The sequence below is a fragment of the Poecilia reticulata genome, chromosome 19, assembly GCF_904066995.2.
Source record: "Poecilia reticulata chromosome 19, P_reticulata-male-v2, whole genome shotgun sequence".
Lineage (NCBI taxonomy): Eukaryota > Metazoa > Chordata > Actinopteri > Cyprinodontiformes > Poeciliidae > Poecilia > Poecilia reticulata.
This window is the reverse complement of record NC_088848.1, coordinates 10,058,276-10,070,888: the sequence shown is the minus strand read 5'-3', so window position 1 is coordinate 10,070,888 and position 12,613 is coordinate 10,058,276. Positions and strand designations below refer to the sequence as shown.

Genomic DNA, 12,613 nt, shown 5'->3' with positions numbered 1-12,613 from the left:
CCACATTGTAGATTTTGAACATTATGAGAAATTTCTTTGAAAACTTGGAAAATTGCTAGCTAGTAGGCACTGATTAAATACAAGATTAATATTACTATTTTCCAGAATTAGTATATAGTAGAATAGTATCTTTAAGAGCCCTGACCCTAGGGCTTACCCTAAGAGCTGACGATATCATGTGATGAACCAGACCGTCTTTTTTTGCCAAACCACCCACCTCGGTCAAGAAAAAGCACATCTACAAAAATCGATTTTCTGCGGATTTTTATCTGGATTTAGCTTTGAACTTTGACTGGACCATTCCAACACACGAAGATGCTTTGATCTAAATCATAGTTCTGGCTGTATGCTTAGCATTATTGTCTCAATGGAAGGTTATCCTCCAGTCATGTCAGAGAGACGGAACACCCTTATGACAAAATTTAATCGATAGAGTGATTTATGACCCTAATCATTAATTGCCCCCCACCACCCACACCTGTTAATCTAAAAGTACATAAGTACATACATTAGCATTCCTTTCACACCTGTTGATAACTAAAAATAAACATTTCCATCTTTGGTAAACTTTTTCCCGCCTCTATGAAGTAGCCAATAGAGTCAGGTATCGGCACCTGTTAATCTAAAAATACCGACTTATGAATGCTTAAGTGCATAAATAAGCATTCCTTGAAACCTGTTAATAACTAAAAATATTAAAATAAACATTTCCATCTTTGGTAAACTTTTTCCCACCGCCTCTATGAATTACCCAATAGAAACAGCAGAACATCTGTTAATCCACCAACATAGACATTTTCATCTTTGGTAAACTTTTTTCCGCCTCTATGAAATAGCCAATAGAAACAGAGACAGGTATCAGTAATAAAACGTTTCTCTCCGGTAGGTACAATTTAAACCCAGCCAGGACATCTGTTAATATATAAAAAATAAACATTCCCATCTTTGGTAAATTTTTTCCGGCCGCCTCTTTGAATTAGCCAATAGAAACAGGTATCAGCAATAAACATTTTTTCCAAAACAAAGACTTTAGTAACTAGTCTGACTCACTCTGCTCCTGTAACTCTGAGACTCGTCCAAACTTCTTCTTGAACATCACCGCTATGCCTGCTCCCATGCAACAGTCTTCACTGAGGCAGTGGGCCAAGGATTCATCCCATGGGCAGGAGAACAAATCTCCAGTGACATACTTCAATGTCCAGCTGGTTGATCAATAGAGTTTCTCAGTTTTTCACATGTTGATACTTTCTTCAAGTGGGACTTGGAGAAAACTACAACAATAAAGTACAGAGTTAGTAACGGCGTTTACTACAGCCTTGCTTAACTCCTCTCCATCTATCCCAACACTTGGCTGTGTCACTCTGTGCCTTAAAGGTCGACCCATTTTGGCTGATTTTTTTTTTCCAAATTTGTCCGGGGGTTTTCAGTCCCAGTGTATAATAAACTACAATAAGGTGGATTTTCTGTTTGCCTCAAAAATGAACTTTTGATGTTACCAAAAAACAACAACTAATCTTTGCTGTCATCAACCTATAAAACATTGCTCATCATTTCTCTTCGGTCCAGTCCGTTGGGCAAATTGTAACATTTCTTAATACAATTCGGTTGATTTATAAAACACTAATTTACAATAGGTAATCTCAAGACAATTTACCAAAAAGTTATTTTCATTCTACTTATTAAATAGTGCAGCAATTTAAATGTACAGTGCTCAAAAAAATAAAGGGAACACTTTAACATTGAAGTGAACACTGAAGTGTTCCCTTTATTTTTTTTGAGCAGTATATTATTTAAGTCAGTAAAAAAAAGTTAAGTTATCCAAGTTAAAAATGCAGATTGCATCATGTCATGGACTTGCTATTGACTTGACTTGTTTATATGGTTCCCCCTCTTAAAATTACTTTTACCCTGTAATGTCTGATTTTATCCATATTTTCAGGGGAACCCTGTGGAACGAATATGTAGGTTTGCTACCTTCTTCCTTTGTTTCTTTATTAGTGAACACAACTGGAGTTCCACGAAGTCTTGTATTGTAAAAGTCACATTAAGACACAATCAGAATGCCTCATGCTGAACCGATCCTCCCCACAACCATCCTCCAACGTCTGTTTATCATGTCAGAGTTTTAACAAGAAAGAAAAACAAGAGTACAACTGGTAAAATTGTTGCTTGATAAGTCACAAGTGTACATTTTATCTTTAGGTTTTATGTAACACCATGCTTATAAGCTACATGATTGTTGGTAAATAATATCACACTGAGCATAAATCCTAATCATCGATCACTACTGGATCTGCTTCTCTCTTCTTCTGCAGCCCCTGAATTAACAGGAACAACTGATGTTTGTCCGTTCTGTAAGAAAAAAAAAGTTTTGCTTCTTTTACACTGTTGTTTTTAGCACATGGAAATGATACAGTACTTAATAAGTTAAAATAAAAGTTATTCATCTACATTATATTTGTTTAGCCACAAAAGGAAAGTTATTAGTTATACTCTACAATTCAGAGGGGAAAAGTTTTTTAGACATTTTAATGAGATTCAAATTTCTTAAAAGTTTTGACAAACCTTAAAGTGTCTTCATCTCGTGGAACCGTTTCAGTGAAGTTAGCGTTCGTGGAGGGAAACTTGCTGTCGCTGTTCTGCTCAGTCAGAATGTTACTAATGTCAGAAAAATCTGCTGTCATGTCATGAGCTGGAAAAAAAATCAACAAGCATGTTTACAAAAAAGAAGTCGCATTGCTGTTTCACTTAAACTTATAAAATAGTTTCTTGATTTTGGTTATACATGTAGAATTTAAACTGAGGCAACACTGAACAATAAATCGTTGGGTAAATATTGCGAAAAAGAGGAGATATTAAAGACATCCCAGGTGAAAAAAGTATACTTTAGTATACTTCAAACATACTTATATTTGTGAAAGTACACTTTAAGTATACTAATTATTAAGTGTACTACCTATAAGAATATCTGAAGTATACTAAAAATACACTTGTACCAATTTCGAAATTAGTACTTTAAACATACTTAAACATAATTGTACTAAAATACACTTTTAATATATTAAATAAAAGTATACTTTAAGTGAACAAAACATGAATGAATATGTATGAATTTTTAAGTGCCTTAATAATCTTCTACTATTTATTAAAATTGCATACAATAAAAAAAGGATAATCATGATGTAATTTTTAAGAAAGTACCCAATCCATTTTCAGATGTGTGATGTAAAACCTTATAATCAATGGCATTAGCCGTTCATACTCCAGACCACATGGTGGCGGTATTGCACACTATCATTTATTTAAAAAATGCCACAAAGAGAAGAAAAAACTTGAACGCAGGGAAGATAACAGACGCTGTTCAAATTCGCCATTTTTACTCGTATAATATTGCCTTGAAAGTAGAGAGGGCCTTGACAATAGTTACTAATTTTGGTAAATTCAAGCTGGTGACGTCCTAGTCCGAGTTAAACAACAACACAACGGGACAACAACAGATGGAAATGAAATGTGTGTCGCATAAGGAGCCCGGGCGGGGGGGATGAAGGCTGCTAAGTGTTGCTAGCTGGTGGTAAGTTTGCTTATTAATTATCTTCATTTAATTATAAACAGTGCAGTAAAGATATATAACTTACGTTGGTTTCTTAAATAATTATTTTATCAATTTTATTGTGACTTGTATGATTATTACAATAGGAATCATTCAGCTTCATGTTATAACTACATGGAGGCTGTTTATTGCGACTTATACTTTAATTCATAAACTAACCTGGTTTTATTTAAGCTCCATAAGACAGAGAGACTTTGATATTGTGAGGTTGTTGTTCTAACTCGTTCACCAATGATTTTATCTTCAACATGTTTGCAGTCTAACCAAGCAAATGAAGATGAAAGAGTTAAGCCAGAGAAATCAGGTGTTAGGAAACCTAAAGACTTTTCTGTCTCAGAAGAATCTGACTCCACCAGATCACCAACTAGCTCTAAGGATGAACCTCCACATCGTCTTCATGATGTAAGTTTGTTTTTTCAATGAGGAGCTAGCTACATTTTCAACAACAAAAACTGCTGTGTTACCAACACAAAGTGCTTAATAAACATGATTTGATTTAAAGGTAACTGGAAAGAATTTTTCTCTTCTTGTTAATCTAACATTTATCTTTCTTTTTTTATTATTTGTTGTTGACTTTCAGGGCCCTGTAATGGACTGGTGACCTGTCCAGGGTGAACCCTGCCTCTCCTCTGATGGCTGCTGGAAATGGGCACCACCAGCCCCCCTCGCTAACCTGCAAGGATCAGTGTGTTCAGATCATGGATGGAAAGATTTTAAGGTAGTTTGTCTCCTTAAGTCCACACTTAAAACAGCTTCATAGCTAATGCCAACATTAACTGATTCTATGACATTTCTGACTATTTTTTTTCTACTTCTAACATAAACGGGCAAAGAAGACACCCAAATGTTTTTCCACCCCAAGCATCCGGTCCCAATCATCATCAGTTCTGATGATGTCACATACACAGCGAGTACAAAACGTCGTAAAATTGTATTGTTTTTTTGCCATTTTTCTGTTCTCTTTAAATACAAATGCTTTCTCTGTTTAATTGCTCTATTGTTCTCTTTTTGTAGGTTTCTGTAAGGTGCAGTGAACGGGAATGTTCTGTCGTTGATCCTCACTTTCATGTTTTATTGTCACACTTACATTTTCATGTTCATGTGTTCACTTTTGATGTGTAAACTGATAATTTATGTAAAGTTCATAAAGTTGAGTAAAATTAGACAATTTTAAAATGTCACTAATAAAACAAAATATTTGAATTACCTTGGGCATCTTGTGTAATTAATCTTTCCATGTAATTGTAGCCTAGAACAATATAAGTACTGTAATGTAGTTATGCATGTCATTTACAAAATACGTAGGTAGGAATAAAGACTTTCACGAGTAATTAAAATTGTACTTTATTATAAATAGCAGGAAATCAAAAATAAAAATTTAGTGTAATTTAAATACATTACTAATATATTAATAGTATATGTAAAATATATTTGAGTATATTAAATATATATTTTAATATAATTCTGAGACAGAATTATTACACTCAAAATATAATAATTATATAAAAATATAATAATAAAACTGAAATATATTTAAAAAGTATACTTTAATTACACTTGAAGTTGTTCCAAAAAAAGTATGTATAGTATACTAAAATATACTATTAGTTGTAATTTAATACTATTTAAATACTACTAAAGTATACCAAGCACAAAATTTGTTGTTCCAAAATAGTACAGTTTAAGTACATTGATAAAAAGTATACTAAAGTATGTTAAAATTTAGTATACTTTTTTTTTCACCTGGGATGCTAACCTAAATGGCTGCAAATGCATCAGTTGCTGAAAATGAATCAAACTCATGTAAAATAGTGTAATGATTCACCTCTCTGCAACACTTTGAGTCACCAAGCTTTATACTTTTCAAACCCTTGTTATTTGGTCAGTTTGATTTCAGAAGAGCCGATGACATTTTTATTACAGAAACATAAAATTTACTCTTTAAGATGACTAGAACAAGACTCAATGTGTACACTGATGGCGATGAGTTCAGCCAAAAGTAAAACATTCAAGATTTCCAAAGCCACACCGAGGCACAGCCTCTTTTGGAGCTGTTCGAACCTTAACAAAAACCCTAAACTTAGCAAAATGTAATAAAATACATACTAGATTTATCTGTAACTTTATTCAATCAATCAAATTTTATTTATTTGTATAGCACATTTGAGCAGCAAGGATTTCAAAGTGCTTTACATAATTACTATAAAAACAGCATGTGACAGTAAAGAGAGATTTTGGAAAAGATAAAAAAACTGAGAGAGAGAAATAAAAAGAAATTAATAAATAGAAAAACATCAAAAACCCACACTCTAATCCTAATTTAGCCATAAGCAACTCTAAACAGGTGGGTTTTAAGTTGAGATTTAAAGGCACCCAGTGTTTCAGCTGTTTTACAGTTTTTTGGAAGTTTGTTCCAAATTTGTGGTGCATAGAAACTGAATGCTGCTTCTCCTCGTTTGGTTCTGGTTCTGGGGATGCAGAGCAGACCAGAACCAGAAGATCTGAGGGGTCTAGATGGTTGGTACAGCAATAACAGATCTTTAATGTATTGTGGTGCTAAACTGTTCAGTGATTTATAAACTAACAACAGTATTTTAAAGTCTATTCTTTGAGCTACAGGGAGCCAGTGTAGGGACTTTAAAACTGGTGTTATGTGCTCTATCTTCCTGGTTTTAGTGAGAACCCGAGCAGCAGCATTCTGGATCAGCTGCAGCTGTTTGATTGATTTATTAGTCAGACCTGTGAAGACGCTGTTGCAGTAATCAATGCGGCTAAAGATAAACGCATGGATGAGTTTCTCTAGATCGTGTTGAGACATCAGTCCTCTAATCCTGGAGATGTTCTTCAGGTGATAGAAGGCCGACTTTGTGACTGTCTTAATGTGGATCTGAAGGTTCAGGTCAGAGTCCATCACTACTCCCAGGTTTCGGGCCTGATCGCTGGTTTTTAGTTGTAATAACTGAAGCTGCGCATTGATTCTGGTTCGCTCCTCTTTTGGTCCAAAGACAATAACTTCAGTTTTGTTTCGGTTCAGCTGGAGAAAGTTTTGGCACATCCACACATTTATATGTTCTAAGCATCTATTTATTCTTACCTGTGTGATTAGATGCAGTTTGTCCAACAGGTTCCATGTTGGCGTAAATTTCCTCCATCGCTTCAGACTCTGTTGCTTTTAACATTGACTATAAAATCCACTGCAGTCGTGGAACTAAGGGAAAAACTATGGGGAAGAGATGAGATGTCTGGTGTTCAACATAAAAAGTAACATATTTTAGAGATAACAGTCAAATAAAGAAATTCATGTGTGCGGTTTCAGTATTTTCTTAAATATCTTACAGAACATAAGATTCTTGAAGGTTTCAGTAGTTTCATAAGTTCATGTTTGCTGATTCGGTTCTGTATCAATGAAAATTTATTTCTCCTTTGTTTTCCTTCAGATCGGTTAATCCTACTCATAATAAACACATTACACTTTTCTGTCGGTGAAGAAAATAATTGACTTTTACATTCATGCACAACTTTGCAGTCTGCCGCATGGTATCAAAAATTAAAAATAGTTTTAAATCACTGATATAAAGACAAAAAATATCTGATATAAGGATGTTGTGATGTTCCTGCTCCTTGTGTCCAAACATATTTCCTAAAGGGTTTTACATTGTTGGAGCAGATGACTGGTTCCCTCCTTGGTCATATGGACCCAACAGTTTTACAGGTCTCATTCTGTCCTGATAACTAGTCATAGCCCAGTAAATACAACTATCAACTATTTTCTTTCTAAATCCTCTTCTAACCCTATTCCTTGTCTTCTTACTGTCTCACTCAAGTAGCATAAACACTGACATTAAGGAACCACAATTCCTGAATTGCTTTACTACTAAACTTTGATCACCTCTGGATGGAATAATTATGGAATTGTATGTATTTATTCATATTTTAAAGGTATATACTTTTGGGTCTGCCATCTAGTAAAAAAGCTGGATGAGCTACTACTATCTTCTGAAACAACCATAAAGGAGATCAACAGTTTGACAAACAGTTTGCTTTGTGAAGCACCGCCTCACCGGGAGGGAATCAAAAGGCTAACATACCAATCAGGTGCAAGTTGGGCGGGTTAAAGTAAGAGAAACCAGATACTGCATTCAAAGCATGCTGAAGACCAGCAAACAAAGCTTTCACAGAGTGGATGTAGTAGAATATCAGAGTACAGGAGATACAGGATAGAAGATTTGACTGAATCAAGACGTTGTCCAGAAGTTCAGACTGGGAAGCTAACTGGCAAATTGCTAGCCAAGTATGTGGAGCAGGAAAATAGGTTGTAGTTACTTAAATTTATGTAAAACCAATTGCCTGAAAAGATTCAATTACTGCAACATGTAAAAGACAAGTATAGTTACATTGTGCGATTTTGGCAAACAATATTCTTAAACTCATCCAAAATATTATTCTCTGCAAAATTTCTTATATTTTCTGCTTACAACAGCAGCAGCATCAATGTATTTACTACATATACTAAAGATACATGGTGTCATTACCTGACATAGTTGTATTGTTCAAATCCTTTCAGTTTGCTTGAGTAGAAATGGAGTAATGTCTGTGTATGTTAAAATGTTAAACATTTACCACCCAAAATCCTCACTACTATCATATAGTTCACTTTTTATTTTATTCTAGTTGTTGCAGACTCAACTTAAATAGATTAACTTATAAAGCATCTTTATTTTTCTTTTTTAAATCCAAAAGTTCCTGCCACTTGTTTAAGATGAGTACAAACAGCAAGTTGATGAGAATTAAATAAAGTTCACTTGAATTCTTTTATTAAGCAGAATGTTTTATTTTACAGTGAGGAAGGCCGGAGTCTAGGTTTAGCAGACGGCTGGAGGCATCTGACCCACGTTTCAAACTCAGTATCTGTTTGCTCTCAGGCAAAAATTTGGTAAGATTAAATTTAGTTGGCTAAAGAAAGTCAGACGGTTCATTACGAGTGAAATCTATTGAGATAGTCAAGTTTCTTGTTTGTTCAGATCTTGTTAGTCATTTCCACAGTCTGATTACTAATTAACAGTTGATTCTTTTGTGTCTAGATGCAATCTAATCATTCAGTTCACAATTGAAGTTTTATTAACAAGATTCTGAAATGTACAAATGAGGAACACAATTAAATATTTTCATAGCATATTTCAATCATTATTTTCATACAGCCTAGGTTCCCTAAAAAGGAGAAATTACCTTTCAGAGGAATATAATTTTGATTCCTTTGAGTATCATGATATTTTACTTAATCTGGCTGATGTGATCTTCTTGAACGCATACTGATGCTTCACATTGATCATTTATAAGCTTATCAATAACAAGAGGTGTCCTGTCTGTTAGTGAACATTAGTGAGCAGGTAACATCATTAGGACCAAGGAAAAAAGTTGTAGATAATTTTAAAGGTAACAAAACAATTTACCACATTGTGACCAACTCTTGGAGCATGGTTGTGTAGCGAGTATGTTTTATTTTTTTAGGCAAAGTGTACCAATAGCAAACTTAGTCAATGTTATTATAAGTTGGGCTAGGTGTCAGAAGATGTAAGTCAGTCTCCGTGAGAGGGGGTACTTGAGAAAAAAAAGCAAAGATTCACTGATTGAATTGTTGGTCGATAGCCAGCATATATTTGAATTTGTGCAACAAAACATTGAAAGAAAAGAAAAAACTATATAAAACCTGAATGGCTATTCGGTTCGATAAATATTTACACAGAGCATCATTCAATGAATCGATAGAAATCCAAGTGCTCGCATGAAAACATAAAATCTAAATAAATAATACAAATTGTATTAAATATTTTAATACAGACTTATGGTTGACATTGGTCATTTATACGTTTTAGTAATGGAACCTTAACAACTACAAGTGTACTGTATTTTGTTAGTGAACACATTTAAGCGTGTAAGATAATGGATAGACGGAAAGAATCATTAGGGCCAAGAAAACATACAGTGTATAAGTCAGAGACAAAAACTAGATAATTTTAAAGGAAACAAAACAATTTACCATGTTGGAGCAACTCTTGGAGCATGGTTGTGCAGTGTAAAAAAAACAAAAAACTTCCAACTTCGGGGAAAGCTGAAAGATAAATATGAGTAGCCTGATGTAGGCCTGTTTAGTCCCTGTCACATATTCTTAAGAAATAAATTTACGGATGAGGAACTTTTACTGAAATATATCACGCTAGCAAATGTTACAGAAAAAAAATCTGTAAGTTTCAAATGTATTTAAACCAACCTTTACTATTTTGGAGAAAGCATGAAGCACTGAGAAGATCAGTGTTGATTCAACAACAGGAAAAATACTGAAGCAAAGTAGCATTTACAATGATGCGAGGACAAATTCTGGAAAGGGATTGATGTTAGGGGTTGTCTTTAACTTTAACTGCAGAAAGCTAAAAGTTAAATTTGAGTAGCCTCACATAGGCCTGTTTAGTCCCTGTCACATATTCTTAAGAAATAAATTTACAAATGAGGAACATTTACTGAAATGTATCACACTAGCAAGTGTTACAGAAAAAAATCTGAGTTTAAAATTTAAGCAACTGTTTTTGGAATGGATGAAGGAAATTACAAACTCATAGTCAGCAATGACTATGAGTGCTACCATAAATAATGCAGTAAAACAGTTAAACTGTTGTTTTCCTTCAGAAGTATCTGTCCATGCGTAAGCGTGGACAGGGACGGTTATTCTGGTGAGCAGGGGTAGAGGTCGCTCCCCTCCACGCTGTGCAGCAGGAAGACAGTTTGTCTCACGTAGGTCTGTTTACTGCCAGTCATATATTCTTAAGAAGTACATGTACAAATGAGAAACATTTAAAGTTTAGTTCTTATAGATTCAGGGTTTTTTGTTGTTGTTGATTGGATGAAGGAAACCACAAATGCTACTTAAAATGTGTTGTACTTTAATTCCCTAAGAGTACCCACACTGACCACCAGTGCCATCGACCCTCCCATTTGGGAATGTGTTGTACTTTAAATCATTCACAAACAGATGTCCTGTGCTGGGTATAAATTACACCTACCAGAGAAAAACGTTTTATTACTGATACCTGTCTCTGTTTCTATTGGCTACTTCATAGAGGCGGAAAAAGGTTTACCAAAGATGGAAATGTTTATTTTTATATTTTTAGTTATTAACAGGTGTCAAGGAATGCTTATGTATGCACTTATGTATTTTTATATTAACAGGTGTGGGGGTTGGGGGGCAATTAATGATTAGGGCCATAAATCACTCTATCGATTAAATTTTGTCATAAGGGTGTCCATATGTCTCTCTCATGTCTTTAATTACCTATACCAGGTTTTCTTATAGAACCATTTAGTTCCATCCATTTTATCATGAAGTTTAACTGGCACTTGCTGAAGAAAACCATCCTCACAATAATAAGTTGCAGTCTAATTTGCATAATGCTGCATAATATTCAAGATAGAAAAATGTAAAAACACATGGAAATGAAAAGACTTGAAACAAGATAAGAAACTTATATAAAAAAATTAAATAGACATAAATACATCTATGTAAAAGGGAAAACAAAAATTGTTATCCCTTTATACATTAAATATTTAAGCATATTTCATGTGCTTGAATATATAATTTGTCAGAAATGAGCTAAAAAAATCTGGTAAATTAAATTATAAACATGAGGGAAAGTTTTTTTTTTTTAATAAGTGGTGCATTTTAAATTTATTATTGTATTATGCACAATACAAAAAAATATTTACCGGTTTTATTTTTAATATGTCAGTTTTGGTCCTCCATAAATTAAAATGGTCTCAAGAAAAATGCAAGCCACACTTTTCAGAGGTTTTTTTATTATTATTATTATTATTGAAAAGTGTGTACTATGTTCCTTTCAATAACAAGTCACATCAAAGTTTGTGGTTGAAATATGACAAAATATTTCAAGTCTGAAGCGGTATGAACCTTTATGTCATGTTCTGAGGAAGTCTTTCAGCCCACATGCAGAATCAAACAGCGGACAAACAATAAAAAATACACTGGGTCTGGGTCCAGTGATTCCTGAAGAGGAGACTGGGTTGTTAACTGCAGATTTAATACTGATATTCTGTAAATGATGAAATAACCATCTTACAACCAGGAGGAGGGATGTGGACGTTAGGTTTCTGCTGGTGAGATCCCACCTGGTTCTGTTTGACCGTCTGAGTTTTGGTTTGGTGGATCCAAAGACGGGTAGAACACCGGCAGGTTTCACAGGCGACTGAATCGGAGGAAGCACTCAATGAGGGAACAGCCTGGTAAGTTTCGGATACTGCTCGGGCAAAGTGACAGCAACCTGGAGACACAGGTAGAATCAGTTCCTGAAAACACTGAGTGATACTCGAGGGAAATATAGAGCCATTCTAACAGCATTGGTTCAGCAGCAAAGATCCTGATGGGAACAGGAAGTCTCACACGCACACTCACACGGTGTGTGAAATACAACAAAGTTTGTGGTTGTAACATGATAAAATTGTGGAAAAGTTCAAGGGATAAAAGACTTGTGTAAGGCACTGCATGGGCATGAAGTTCATACGGTTACATCTTCAGAGCATTTGTGTACCTCTTCAATCTATAATTTAATTTTAAAAGGAGAAATCTGCAAATCTATACCTAATTCAAAGGTTAGTTGGATGCTGAAAGGTTTATCCCTGTGGGAGATCGTTTCAGCTATCATTTCTAATTAGTTACAGAAGTTGGATTTTGGTCAGGAGTGCCTGCCACTGTGAAACCAGTCATCATAATCTTAACTTTGACCCCCCTCTTTTCTTCCCCCATAAAAAATCTGGAAAGTAAAAAGTGTCATGGGGCTCGTGAGTTTTTTAAGGGAATGAGTGTTGCAAAATATCATAATTTAACAGGAACAAATCAGTTGGAAATACGTCTAATGCACTTTGTGTCAAGTGACGCAAGACGCAGGAAATCTCCTGCATGCTTAACCTCACGATTTAAAGCGGGGAGGGGGAGCGGGG

At 34.6% G+C, this 12,613-nt stretch overlaps 1 long non-coding RNA gene across 3 annotated transcripts; it reads left to right on the top strand.

Moving 5' to 3' along the window:
• Positions 1-3,307: 3,307 nt before the first annotated feature.
• Positions 3,308-4,817, top strand: LOC145549034 (uncharacterized). Of its 3 annotated transcripts, none has more exons than XR_014084951.1 (4): positions 3,308-3,571; positions 3,869-4,012; positions 4,191-4,328; positions 4,447-4,817. It is a non-coding gene; the product is annotated as an uncharacterized LOC145549034 (long non-coding RNA). The 3 variants fall into 3 exon arrangements; XR_014084950.1 differs by having other exon boundaries at positions 4,444-4,817; XR_014084949.1 differs by having other exon boundaries at positions 3,309-3,571; positions 4,191-4,817.
• Positions 4,818-12,613: the final 7,796 nt, after the last annotated feature.